At 38.6% G+C, this 14,562-nt stretch overlaps 1 protein-coding gene across 5 annotated transcripts in view; it reads left to right on the top strand.

Moving 5' to 3' along the window:
* HERC1 (HECT and RLD domain containing E3 ubiquitin protein ligase family member 1) overlaps positions 1-14,562 on the top strand; it is a 215,833-nt gene that overhangs the window by 27,034 nt on the left and 174,237 nt on the right. The gene's annotated exons all lie outside the window — the stretch shown is intronic.

A 14,562-nucleotide genomic window follows, 5' to 3' on the forward strand; every position in this document is an offset into this window, starting at 1 on the left:
AGGGTTTAGCACAGTGCCTGCCACATAGAACATGCTCAGTGAATGTTAGAGGCTATTATTGTTCTGTTCACCTAGAGAATGTTAGAAAGCTTCAAAATTTGATAAATTCACTTGTAGGCACCATTAAGTCTACCTCTGTGCTCAAAACTGTCAGCTTCCCTCATTTATGTTTTAGAAAGATAGGTAGTGCTATTCGGTTTCTTTTCAGTCCTTTGGTAGTTTTTCGAACCCCACTTTTCATTGGTGACTTCAGTAGTTTGTGTATATAATTAAATTTGGATTTGTTCATTGGACCATGAGTAGAAAAAAAACAATTGGCCTTTTTTTCTTTTGAACAAAGTATTGTTTTATTAAAAATTTTTTTTTATTATCTATTTTATACATATTAGTGTATATATGTCAATCCCACTCTCCAAATTCATTCCACACCCGCTACCCCCACTTTCCCCCCTTGGTGTACCTACGTTTGTTCTCTACATCTGTGTCTCTATTTCTGCCTTGCAAACCAGTTCATCTGTACCATTTTTCTGGATTCCACATATATGTGTTAATATACAATATTTGTTTTTCTCTTTCTGACTTACTTCACTCTGTATGACAGTCTCTAGGTCCATCCGTGACTCTACGAATAACCCAATTTTGTGATGTTGGTCTTGTAGAATGAATTTGGGAGTGTTCCTTCCTCCGCAATTTTTTGGAAGAGTTTGAGAAGGATGGGTGTTAACTCTTCTGTAAATGTTTGATAGAATTCACCTGTGAAACCATCTGGTCCTAGACTTTTGTTTGTTGGAAGATTTTAAATCACAGTTTCAATTTCATTATTTGTGATTGGTCTGTTCATATTTTCTATTTCTTCCTGGTTCAGTCTTGGAATTTTATACCTTTCTAAGAATTTGTCCATTCTACCAGGTTGTCCTTTTTTTTTTTTTTTTTTTTTTTTTGCAGTACGTGGGCCTCTCACTGTTGTGGCCTCTCCCGTTGCGGAGCACAGGCTCCGGACACACAGGCTCAGCGGCCATGGCTCACGGGCCCAGCCACTCCAATCTTCCCAGACCGGGGCACGAACCTGTGTCCCCTGCATCGGCAGGCGGACTCTCAACCACTGCGCCACCAGGGAAGCCCCAGATTGTCCATTTTATTGGCATATAGTTGCTTATAGTAGTCTCTTATGATGCTTTGTATTTCTGTGGTGTCCATTGTAAATTCTCCTTTTTCATTTCTGATTATATTGATTTGAGTCCTCTTCCTCCTTTTTTCTTGATGAGTCTGGCTAAAGGTTTGTCACTTTTGTTTATCTTCTCGAAGAACCAGATTTTAGTTTTATTGATCTTTGCTGTTGTTTTCTTTGGTTCTATTTCATTTATTTCTGCTCTGATCTTTATGATCTCTTTCCTTCTACTAACTTTGGGTTTTGTTTGTTCTTCTTTCTCTGGTTCCTTTAGGTGTAACGTTAGATTGTTTATTTGAGGTTTTTCCTGTTTATTGAGGTAGGATTGTATTGCTATAAACTTCCCTCTTAGAACTACTTTTGCTACATCCCGTAGGTTTTGGATTGTCATGTTTTTGTTGTCATTTTTTTCTAGGTATTTTTTGATTTCCTTTTTGATTTCTTCAGTGATCTCTTGGTTATTTAATAGCGTATTGTTTAGCCTCCATGTGTTTGTGTTTTATACATTTTTTTTCCTGTAATTTATTTCTAATCTCATAACGTTGTGGTTGGAAAAGCTGCTTGATAACGATTTCAATTTTCTTTTATTTACTGAGGCTTGATTTGTGACCCAAGATGTGATCTATCCTGGAGAATGTTCCATGTGCACTTCAGAAGAAAGTGTAATCTGTTGTTTTCTAATGGAATGTCCTATAAATATCAATTAAATCTATCTGGTCTGTTGTGTTATTTAAAGCTTGTGTTTCCTTATTAATTTTCTGTTTGGATGATCTGTCCATTGGTGTAAGTGAGGTGTTAAAGTCCCCCACTCTTATTGTGTTACTGTCGATTTCCTCTTTTATAGCTGTTAGCAGTTGCCTTATGTATTGTGGTGCTCCTGTGTTGGGTGCATATATAGTTATAATTGTTATGTCTTCTTGGATTGATCCCTTGATCATTATATAGTGTCCTTCCTTGTCTCTTGTAACATTCTTTATTTTAAAGTCTATTTTATCTGATATGAGTATCGCTACTCCAGCTTTCTTCTGATTTCCATTTGCATGGAATATCTTTTTCCATCCCCTCACTTTCAGTCTGTATGTGTCCCTAGGTCTGAAGTGGGTCTCTTGCAGACAGCATATATATGGTTCTTGTTTTTGTATCCATTCAGCCAGTCTGTGTCTTTTGGTTGGAGTGTTTAATCCATTCACATTTAAGGTAATTACTGATATGTATGTTCCTATTGCTATTTTATTAATTGTTTTGGGTTTGTTTTTGTAGGTCCTTTTCTTCTCTTGTGTTTCCCACTTAGAGAAGTTCCTTCAGCATTTGTTGTAGAGCTGGTTTGGTGGTGCTGAATTCTCTTAGCTTTTGCTTGTTTGTAAAATCTTTGATTTCTCCATCATATCCAAATGAGATCCTTGCTGGGAAGAGTATTCTTGGTTGTAGGTTCTTCCCTTTCATCAGTTTAAATATATTGTGCCACTCCCTTATGGCTTGCAGAGTTTCTGTTGAGAAATCAGCTGTTAACCTGTGGGAGTTCCCTTGTATGCTGTCCTTTTTCTCTTGTTGCTTTTAATAATTTTTCTTTGTCTTTAATTTTTGTCAATTTGATTACTGTGTGTCTTGGCGTGTTTCTCCTTGGGTTTATCCTGCATGGGACTCTCTGTGCTTCCTGGACTTGGGTGGCTATCTCCTTTCCCATGTTAGGGAAGTTTTTGACTATAATCTCTTCAGATATTTTCTTGGGTCCTTTCTCTGTCTTTTCTCCTTCTAGGAACCCTATAATGCAAATGTTGGTGTGTTTAATGGTGTCCCAGAGGTCTCTTAGGCTGTCTTCATTTCTTTTCATTCTTTTCTTTTTATTCTGTTCCATGGCAGTGATTTCCACCATTCTATCTTCCAGGTCACTTATCTGTTCTTCTGCCTCAGTTATTCTGCTACTGATTCCTTCTAGTGTATTTTTCATTTCAGTGATTGTATTGTTCATCTCTGTTTGTTTGTTCTTTAATTCTTCTAGGTCTTTGTTAAACATTTCTTGCATCTTCTCCATCTTTGCCTTCATTCTTTTTCTGAGGTCCTGGATCGTCTTCACTATCATTATTCTGAATTATTTTTCTGGATGGTTGCCTATCTCTACTTCATTTAGTTGTTCTTCTGGGGTTTCATCTTGTTCCTTCATCTGCGACATAGCCTTTTCATTTTGTCTATCTTTCTGTGATTGTGGTTTTCATTCCGCAGGCTGCAAGATTGTAGTTCTTGCTTCTGCTGTCTGCCCTCTGGTGGATGAGGCTATGTAAGAGGCTTGTGCAAGGTTCCTGATGGGAGGGGGTGGTGTTGGGTAGAGCTGGGTGTTGCTCTGGTTGGCAGAGCTCAGTAAAACTTTAATCTGCTTGTCTGCTGAGGGGTGGGGTGAGTTCCCTGCCTGTTAGTTGTTTGGCCTGAGGCAACCCAGCACTGGAGTCTGCGGGCTCTTTGGTGGGGCTAATGGCGGTCTCTGGGAGGGCTCATGCCAATGATTACTTCTCAGAACTTCTGCTGCCAGTCTCCTTGTGCCTGCAGTGAGCCACAGCCGCCCCCCCCCCGCCCCCCCGCCTCTGCAGGAGACCCTCCAACACTAGCAGGTAGGTCAGGTTCACTCTCCTATGGGGTCACTGCTGCTTCCTCCTGGGTCCTGGTGTGCACACTACTTTGTGTGTGCCCTCCAAGAGTGCAGTCTCTGGTTCCTCCAGTCCTGTTGAAGTCCTGCAATCAAATCCCGCTGGCCTTCAAAGTCTGGTTCCCTGGGGATTCCTCCTCCTGTTGCTGGACCCCCATGTTGGGAAGCCTGAAGTGGGGCTCAGAACCTTCATTCCAGTGGATGGACTTCTGTGGTATAATTGTTCTCCGCTTGTGAGTCACCCACCCAGCTGTTATGGGACTTGATTTTATCGTGATTGCGCCCCTCCTACCATCCATTGCAGCTTCTCCTTTGTCTTTGAATGTGGGGTATCTTTTTTGGTGAGTTCCGGTGTCTTCCTTTTGATGATTGTTCAGCAGTTAGTTGTGATTAACAATTGGCTTTTAGTGGTATAAATCATCACTGTAAATTAAAACAAAACAAAACAAGATGACAGCAGTTTTCGTTTTTCTTCCGTGCCAGTGTTTAGCTGGTTCATCAGGATTGTGAATTGGTTGTTCTTGAATACAAGTAAAAACCCATTCGTTTTATTCAATTTTGTCTATAGTTCTTTACTTGCTTAACAAGCATGTCTGCTTCCTGGTTTATTTGACTAGTTCTGATTATTGATGTAGCAAAACAATTTGTTAGCAAACTCAGCAAGTCCTTTCGTTTTCTAAGTGTACTTTCTAAATAGGGATAATAACAAAAAAAAGCTTTTTCCTTTTTAATCAGCTGTTTACTTTTGTGCAGCTAAACATTGATAATTTGTGTGCTTTAATGAGTTAGAGTGCCAAAATCAGTGTCAGCGTAATGAAGCCCTGGAGAAAGGAAGTACTTGGGGCAGGGGTGGGGAGAGCTGGATCACAGTGTGTGCACTTCATTTTCAGTTGCAGAACTTTGCAAATGGGCTGTCCTTCCTGCACTTCCAGAAATGCTCTTGATAAGTATCTTTAGTGATGTCTTTCTTACATGAATCTCTAAATTCATAAATTTAGAGCTTCATAAATTTATTTTTAGCTGTGCGTGTGGCAGAGGGGTGGTGGGGAACAATAAGTTCAGTTTTATTTATTTATTTATTTATTTATTTAGGCTGTGCCACGTGGCTTGTGGGATCTTAGTTCCTGGACCAGGGATAGAACCCAGGCCCTCAGCAGTGAAAGTGTGGAGTCCTAAACAGTGGACCACCAGGGAATTCCTGACAAGTTCAGTTTTAAACACACTGAGTTTAAGATTCCTTCCTTTGAAATTCCTTTCAATTTAAGATTTAAGATCGGAATGGTTATATCATTTTAGCAGTGGATGTTCAGGTCTGGAGTTCAGGAGGGAGACATTTGGACTGAATCATTAGTATATGAGAGGTAGGTGAAAGCCTTGGGAGTAGCAGGAACTACTCCAGAAATGTATGTACAGCGAGAGGAGGAGACAGAAATGGATTGAAGACAGAATCCATGGTGTCTGTCCCCTGTGGTACCACCCCACTTGGAATCATTTCTTTTAAAGTGCTTCCATTATATCAGTTCAGAGTAAGATAATATCTGGGTTTAAATTAGATTCTTTGTAAATAATGAACCACAGACCCAGATTGCTTAGCTCAATTCAGCAAATATTTCTTGAGGTCCCTTTATGTGTGTTACCTTTATGTGCTAAACATTAGGAATATAAGCAAAATCAACACTGTCTTTGCCCTCATGGACCTTATAGACTAATATGAGAGGACACTAAGCAAATTATCACATAAATAGTACATAATTGCAAACTGTGCAGAATGCTGTGAAGGTAAAGTACTGGGTGTTGTGTGAGCATTTTAAAAGAGGGACCTGATCTCATATGGGTACATTCAGGGATAGTTTCCCTTGGAAGTGACATTTAATTCAATTAGCAATTATTACATATGGTGTGGCTAGAGAAGGGAGAGCAAGGGTGAGAGGTCAATTCAGATTGCTTCTGAAAAAATTTTAACTTTAAAAATAGACTTTATTGGGACTTCCTGGGTGGTCCAGTGGTTAAGAGTCCACACTTCCACTCAAGGGGGCGTGAGTACAATCCCTAGTCGTGGAACTAAATTCCCACATGCCACACGGCGTGGCCAAAAAATTTAAAAAAAATAAAAAAGAAGACTTTATTAACTTTTTATTATAGAAAAATATTAAACATATACATAAACAGAGAATATTTCCCAACATGCATTTCAACAGTTATCAGTTCGTGGCCACTTTATTTCATTTCGACCCTCTGAATGTTTTCACTCATTAACACTTCTGACACCAGATGTGTGGATTTTTTCCTCACACTAACCAATCCTCTAACTCTCTAGACACTGTATGTCCTCCAATTTAACTCAATTCTGATACTATCTGGAATTAGCAAAGACTCCATAGATTAAGGGCTCAGTCCCACAGATTTGTCCCCACTTCAGATGCCTGTTGCAAGTCCCAGGTTGCCAGCTATACTTATGATCAACTCGCTATAAATTGGGTGTTCCCAATACCTCCTCGCCAGGTTTGATAATTTGCTAGAATGGCTCACAAAACTCAAGAAAACACTTTACTTGCGTTTACTGACTTATAAAGGATACAACTCAGGAGCAGCCACATGGAAGAGATGATTAGGGCAAGGTATTTGTAGGGGGCAGGGGGTAGAGGTGGCTGGAGGGTGGTGTGAAGAGCTTCCATGCCTTCCTTGAACATATTGGAAGCTCTCCAAACTCTTGTCATTCAAGGGTTTTTATGGAGGTTTCATTAATTCAGCATCATTGATTAAAGCATTGGCCCATTGGTGATTTAACTCAATCTCCACCCCCTCTCCCCTCCTGGGAGGTGGGGGAAAGTTCCAACTCTAATGATGGCTTCAATTTCTGAGGACCTTCCCCGATCCTGAAACTATCTAGGGGCCCCCAGTCACCAGTCATCTAGTAAGCATGCAAAAGATACTTATCACTCCAGTGATTCCAAGGGTTTTAGGAGCTATGTGCCTGAACTGGACAAAGATCAAATATCTGTCTCCTATCATACCACATGCTCCGTTCCACTTTCCTTGCGTCTTGTATTATTTTGAAGCAAATCTCAGATGACATATTCCAAAGGATTTTAAAGCAGGGGAGGGACACAATCACGTTTGTTTTTTAAAGCACTACTCTGGCTAGGGAGGCAAAGGAGGATTAAGAGATTATTTTGGTGGTCCAGATGAGAGATGATTGTAACTTAGATGAGGGTTGTGGCAGTGAAAATGGAGATATCTGGATAGATTTGAGAGCTTTTTAGGGGGTGATACACAAGTGCAAAAGTATGCATGCTAGGATATGTGAAAATTCCAAGATAAAAAAGGGTAAATCTTGCCTACAATAGGAGAAACAAACCAACCACGAAGTAGCATGAATTAGCTGGTATTGTGGGAAAAGGTAGGGCATTCTTAATGTTTTTCTTTGATGAGTTTTGTACAACCCAACACACACTTTATTGACTGTAGTACTGCATTACTAGTTATGCTTGATACATTCTGGTTTCCTAAACTATGGATGGCCAATTCCTCCTGGAACCTCCTGCTTCTTTGTATTACTTGCATAGCTTTACTCTGAAGGTCTACTCCCAGACCAAGGATGACCAATTTCTTTGTTCTCTTAATAACGGTGAAGCAGACTTTTTGCCTTTCTGAGCTGTTGGTCTGGGCCTTGGTTTCACAGCATCCTTCCCCCCCCCGCCCCCATGCAATGTGCCTTTTACTTTTTTCAAAAAAAAATATGTATTTGGTAAGATACATATAACATCATATTTACCATCTTAACCATTTTTTTGTTTTTTTTGTTTTTGTTTTGTTTTGTTTTGCGGTACACGGGCCCCTCACTGTTGTGGCCTCTCCCGTTGCGGAGCACAGGCTCCAGACACGCAGGCTCAGCGGCCATGGTTCACGGGCCTAGCCGCTCCGTGACATGTGGGATCTTCCCGGACCAGGGCACGAACCCGTGTCCCCTGCATCGGCAGGTGGACTCTCAACCACTGCGCTACCAGGGAAGCCCTTAACCATTTTTAAGTGTACAGTTCAGTGGTATTAAATACATTCATGATGTACAACTACCATTGTTGTCCATCTCCGTAACTATTTTTATCTTGTAAAAACTGAAACTATTCCCATTAAGCAATAACTACTTATCCCCCTTCCTCCAAGCCCCTGGCAACCACCATTCTATTTTCTGTCTCTATGGTTTTGACTATATACTCTTAAGTACATCGTATGAGTGGAATCATGTAGTATTTGTCATTTTGTGACTGGATTATTTCACTTAGCATAACATCCTCAAGGTTCATTCATGTTGTAGTATGTGTCAGAATTTCCTTCCTTTTTAAGGCTGAATAATATCCCATTGTATGGTTAGTACCATGTTTTATTTGTCCATTCATCTGTTGATGGATACTTGGGTTGCTTTTGTCTTTTAGCTTTTGTGAATAATGATGCTATGAACATGTGTTTACAAGTATCTCTTAAGACCCTGCTTTCAATTCTTTTGGGTATAAACCCAGAAATGGAATTGCTGAATCATATGGTAATTTTGTTTGTAATTTTTTGAGGAATGCCATACTGTTTTCCACAGCCCCTGTACCATTTTACACTCCTGCCAACAGTGCACAAGGGTGCCAGTTTCTCCACATCTTTGCCAACATTTTTTTTCTGGTAAGCTATCCTAATGGATGTGAGGTGGTATCTCATTGTAGTTTTGATTTGCCTTTCTCTAATGATTAGTGATGTTGACCTTCTTTTCATTTGCTTATTGTCCGTTTGTATCTCTTTTTTGGAGGAATGTCTATTCAAGTCCTTTGCCCATTTTGAATTGGGTTGGTTTTTTTGTTTTGTTTTGTTTTTTGCTTTTAAGAAGTTCTCTGTATATCTTGGCTGTTAATCCCTTATCAGATATATGATTTGCAGATATTTTCTTCCATTCTGTGGGTTGCCTTTTTACTCCATTACTACTGTCTTTTGATGCACAAAATTTAAAAATTTTCATGAAGTCAACTTTGTCTATTTTTTTGTTGTTGTTGCCTGTGCCTCTGGTGTCATAGCTAAGAAATCAGTGCTAAATCCAATGTCCTGAAGCTTTGCCCTCTGTTTTCTTCTAAGAGTTTTCAGTCTTACATTAGGTCTTTGATCCATTTTGAGTTAATTTTTATACATGGTGTGAGGAAAGGGTTCAGTTTCATTCTTTTGCATGTGGATATTCAGTTTTCTGAGCACTATTTGTTGAAAAGACTGTTCTTTTCCCATTGAATGTCTTGGAGCCCTTTTCAAAAATCATTTGACCATATATGTGAGGGTTTATTTCTGGGCTCTCTATTCTATTCCATTGTTCTATATGCCAGTACCACAATGTTTTGATTATTGTAGCTTTGTAGCAGGTTTTTAAAAAAATTTTATTTATTTTGGCTGTGTTGGGTCTTCATTGCTGCATGCGGGCTTTCTCTAGTTGCAGTGAGTGGGGGCTACTCTTTGTTGTGGTGCGTGGGCTTCTCACTGCAGTGGCTTCTTTTGTTGTGGAGCACAGGCTCTAGGTGCGTGGGTTTCAGTAGTTGTGGCTCGTGGGCTCTAGAGTGCAGGCTCAGTAATTGCGGCGCACGGGCTTAGTTGCTCCACGGCACATGGGATCTTCCCGGACCAGGACTCGAACTTGTGTCCCCTGCATTGGCAGGTGGATTTCCAACCACTGTGCCATGAGGGAAGCCCTGTCTTCGGTTTTAATAGATGAGTTTTGCTGATAGTGATGAGTAGATATGCTTAGTCTTATTGCTGACCTTTTTTTCTGTTTTATCTTTAATACTTCTTTGCTTTCTTCATTTTCTGACCCTGTTATATGGTTTATGTTCTTTGATTCATCTCTATCCTTGCATAATTTGGAAAAGTGTACCAATATACCCAGATGGCTGGATAGCAATAATTATCCAGGAAAGGAAATTGGGGAATTCCGTTCATAGTAGCCACAAAATCAAAAATACTCAAGAAACAGTTTATCAAGAAAGGCATAGGACTTATATGAAGAAAATCTAAAACAAGATCGGATCAAAATAGAAAGACATACTATATTCTTAGGTGGACAAATTATCATAAAAATATCTATTTTCTGAGAATTAATACATATATTTAATGAAGTTCAAATTAGAACATGCTACCTTGGGAGAGGTAGCATGTAATTGAATGAAATAATCTTAAAGGTTAGGGACTTGCCTTACCAGCCATCAGAATATTTATAAAAGCCACTGTAATCAAGTCACTGTTGGCATAAGAATGGACAAGTGGACCAAAATAGAGAATTCAGAAATAGATCCTGGTAATGGAAAAAGAGTAAATTATTCTGTTGTTTAGGTTTTCTGTTTCCTTACATATTTTTGTCCACTTGATCTGTCTTGTACTGGGGATGGTATATTAAAGTCTCCCATTATTTGTGTGTTTCTGTCTATGTTTCCTTGCACCCCCTGTAGTTTTTGCTTTATAAAAGCTGTTGCTGTGCTGTTTATTTGACTGGTTTTAAAATGTCAATGCCAATCTAATTCTTTTACCTTTTTAAGTTATTTGATCTTTTTGCCTGGAGGTCTTGAGGGTTTTATCTAAATCCTTGAATTTACAAGGCCAATGTCTTAGAGTTGGTTGTTCTTGCTCAATTTCCCAGGTACCTTGTGAACCCTTATTGTATTGATTCAAAAAATTTTTTTTCTGTTTCTGGCAAGTTTTCTTGGCTAGTAGCTTTAAAATCAGCTCTTTGTTGCTTTTTTGTTTTACTTTTTCAGGTAATCCAGTAGTACAAATACTTGCCCTTCTTTGCTTGTCTTCTCTTTCCACTACTTTCACTGATTCGTGTGTGTGTGTGTGTGTGTGTGTATGTATGTGTGTGTGATTTTAATTCTCATAGTTGTTTCCCTGCTCCAGCCTTTAATTGCCCTTTGCTAACTTTTTATTAGACAGTTTATAATTCATTCTTGGACAGTTTATAATTCATTCTTCATTTCTGAGAATTTTGTCTTTTTCTTCCGTTTCTTTCTTGAGTTCAGTCAGCTCTTTTCCTTTTTTTCCTCTTTCTTCCTTCCCTGTTTCTTCCCTTTTCAAAAACTTTAAAAACTTTAATTATTTATGTGGTCTTTTTCTGCTTTTAGTTTTTGAATTTCTGATTCAAGGTTTTTTTTATATCCTCAAATGTTTGTGTGTTTAATTTTGCTTGGATTGTTAACTTTTATTTTCTTATGTTTTCTTGTTATCAGGAAGATTTCCATCAGTTGATGTATGTGAACTTTACTGATTTTTCTGCAGTAGTTCTCTGTGGACTTTTTTCTTGTTCATTTTTATGGTATTGGGTTTTTTTAATAATATTCCTAATTTAATGGCACCCTCTTCTGTCTATATAGCAAAGTCCAAGTACTTCAAAGGATTTTTTTTTTTTTTGGTGCTTTGTTTCTTTTGCTTGAGAGAAGCTTTGTTATATCTCCAATTTTATAGTTCTCTTTTGTCTTGCAGAACCCTAAACATTCCCCCCCTCCTTTTTTTCTTTTACCCTTTACCACCCAGTTGCCAAAGAATGCTTCTCTTTTCTTTTTTGTCTTTTTTCTCCTCTCTGCATTTCAAGGAATGCTCATATAAATCATACCTGTCTTTTAAAATTGTACCTGCTTCTTTAAATCATGCCTGACTCTTTAAATTAAGTGTACTTTGAAATCTCTTCCTTGTAGTCTGTGCTCTGATCTGCCTGGACATTTGTTCAGTATTTTCAGATTTAGTGTGGATTTAATCTTTCTGGCAGTCATTCCAAATCACCTTTAGGCTCCTTCACTATCCTTCCTCTTCTCTCTTTTCTATGGATTTTCTTAGTCTGCTTCTGCTTGCACAAAAAACCTTGTGGCTCTTAGAGCTGAGAGTGTGTGCACTGGGATTGATGATATTTCTTTTTTTACAGTTAATTTGCAGTTTTGTCATTCTGTATCTTCAAATAATGCTGTGGGTGTGGTTTTATGTAGAATTTATTTTTCCTTATTGTTTGGGAAGAAATTTGGGGAGATAATTATGCAGCTGCCATTGTCCTCAGCTGTCTTGGAAGTCTTGGATGACTTAAATGGTGGTGGCATAATTAGCCATCCACCTGGAAACAATAAAATTGGAATCCAATTTTACACCATGCAGAACTTAATTAAAATTTCAGATGAATATAAAATTCATTTAAAGACTCATGTGTAAAAAAATCAAAAATACTTCAAGAAAATCTAGGTGAATACCTGTATAATCTAGAGTTCATGTGTAAGGGCATGGGGATGTTGGGGTGCTCTTTTAACCAAGAATGGAAAGCAGGAGCCATAAAGAAAGGATGTGTATGTATGTGAAAGATAGATTTAGAAGAAATATTTGCAGTGCTGAGGACAATGATAAAATACAAAAACTTTTTACAAATTGACAAGAAAAATAACCCAGTAGAAAAATATGTGACTAGAAGGACATGAATAAGCATTTCCCAGAAGAGTGTGTCCAAATGACCAATATCCATGTGCTGTTCAGGTGTTAGTAATCAGGGAGATTGAAATTAGAATAACAACATATTCCTTTATAGCAGTCAAACTAGCAAAAATAAAAAGAGCAGAATTACCTCTGGCTTGCAGGGATGGAGGTAAGTAAGGTACTTTTATATCCTCTGCACAATGTTTAGTAAATACTTAGCCGAATGAAGTGGGAGGAGGCTTATGGTTTTATTTTCCCTCTCCCAAGTACATACTTTCCAAGTATCTATTGAAGTTAAATTAAGCATAGTATTCATAAGCTTGAAAAAGGAAGAAGTACCATTAGATTTTATATTTGGAATTTAACAGGGCATGTTTGGAAGTAGGAAACTCCTTTTAATTAGCCTGCAGTCTCTATCATTGGAGCTCTTTTTTTAAGAGCTACCTATATCATGAAAATAAAATGCCCTTCATTGTGTGAGGATCTTTCTCTACCACCAACTGTTATGACTACCATTCTGGGGACTTGCTTGAAAAGCAGGAGTTAGTCCCAACTCCCCAGCAATATTTTATGATGAAAAATTTCAAACATACAGCAAAGTTGAAAAATTTAAAAATGAACAGGCATATATACTTCACCACTGAGATTCTGCCATTAATATTTTATTATACTTGTTTTATCACATATCAATCCATATGTATGTGTGTATGTATATACATATCTTTATACACACACACATCAGTGCATCTTATTATTTGATGCATTTCAAAGTAAATTACACATATCAGTATACTTCCCCCTAAATATACTTCAATATATGTATCAACTGGAATTCAGTATTTATTTAGGTAAAATTTACATTTAGGTAAAATTTACATACTTAAATGTACATTCACTGAGTTTTGACAAATGTATAAGGCTTGGTAATCCAGCATTACTATCACTTCAGGAAGTTCCCTCATGCCCTGCCCAGTCTATTCATGCCCTCACCTTCTACGGGCAACTACTATTTAGCGTTAAGTCTTTCTGTGGAGATATGTTTTCTTCTGGGCGAATCTGTAGGAGAGGAATTGTTGAGTCATTGGGTAGGTATATATTTAGTTTTTTTTTTTTTCCGGTACCTGGGCCTCTCACCGCTGCGGCCCCTCCCATTGTGGAGCACAGGCTCCGGACGCGAAGGCCCAGCGGCCACGGCTCACGGGCCCAGCCCCTCCGCGGCATGTGGGATCCTCCCGGACGGGGGCACGAACCTGCGTCCCCTGCATCGGCAGGTGGACTCCCAACCACTGCGCCACCAGGGAAGCCCTATATTTAGTTTTATAAGAAGCTACCAGATGTCTTTCTAAGGTGGCTGTTCAATTTTACATTTCCACAAATGGTTTGTGAGAGTTCTGGTTGCCCTGCATCCTTGCTTAACATTTGGTATTGTCAGCCTTACTAATTTTAATCCTTCTGGGTGTGTATTAGTATCTCTTTGTGTTTTTAATTGGCATTTTTCTGATGAATAATGATGTTGAGTACTTTTTCTTGTGCTTACTAGCCATTGCCATATCTTTGGTGAAGTTTTGTTCACAACTTTTCCGACCATTTAAAAAATTAGGTTGTCTTTTTATTATTGAGTTGTAGGAGTTCTTAATGTATCTTGGATGATAGTCCTTTGCACGAGATATGTCTTGTGAATATTTTATCCCAGCAAACTTAATTTTTAAGTACTTTTTGTCAGCAAATACTTACTGAGCACTTACTGTGTGCCAGAATACAGCAGTAAACAAAATATACAGAAACATTCCTGCCCTTTTGGAGTCACTGCAGCTCCTCAGTACAGTCAGGGAGACCAGTAAGAAAGCTTCTTCAGTGATCCAAGAGATGATGGCTTAGACCAGGGTTTCAGCAATGGAGGGGTGTGAGAACTGTTTGGATTCTGGCTATATTTTGAGAGTAGAGTTGACTAATTGAATTTGGAGTGTAAGAGAGGGAGGAGTCAATGATGACTCCCAAGGTTTTTAGCCAAAGGAAATAGAAGGATACAGTTGCCATTTATTGAAGTGAGGAGTTCTGCAGGAGGAACAGGTTTGGGTGGGTGTGGTGGAAATGTTTTATTAGGAATTCAGTTTTGAATATAAAGTTTGAGATGCCTATGAGGTGTGGAGAGGTCAAGTGGACAATTACATATATGAGTTTGGAATTCAGAGGAGAAGCCTAGAGATACAAATTTGGGGTCCATCATCATGTAGAACCCACTATTAATACTGACAGTGGGACCAGAACCTGAAGAGAAAAGTTACATAAATCACTA

This window comes from Orcinus orca, chromosome 2 (genome assembly GCF_937001465.1).
Source record: "Orcinus orca chromosome 2, mOrcOrc1.1, whole genome shotgun sequence".
In the NCBI taxonomy this organism is placed as follows: Eukaryota; Metazoa; Chordata; class Mammalia; order Artiodactyla; family Delphinidae; genus Orcinus; species Orcinus orca.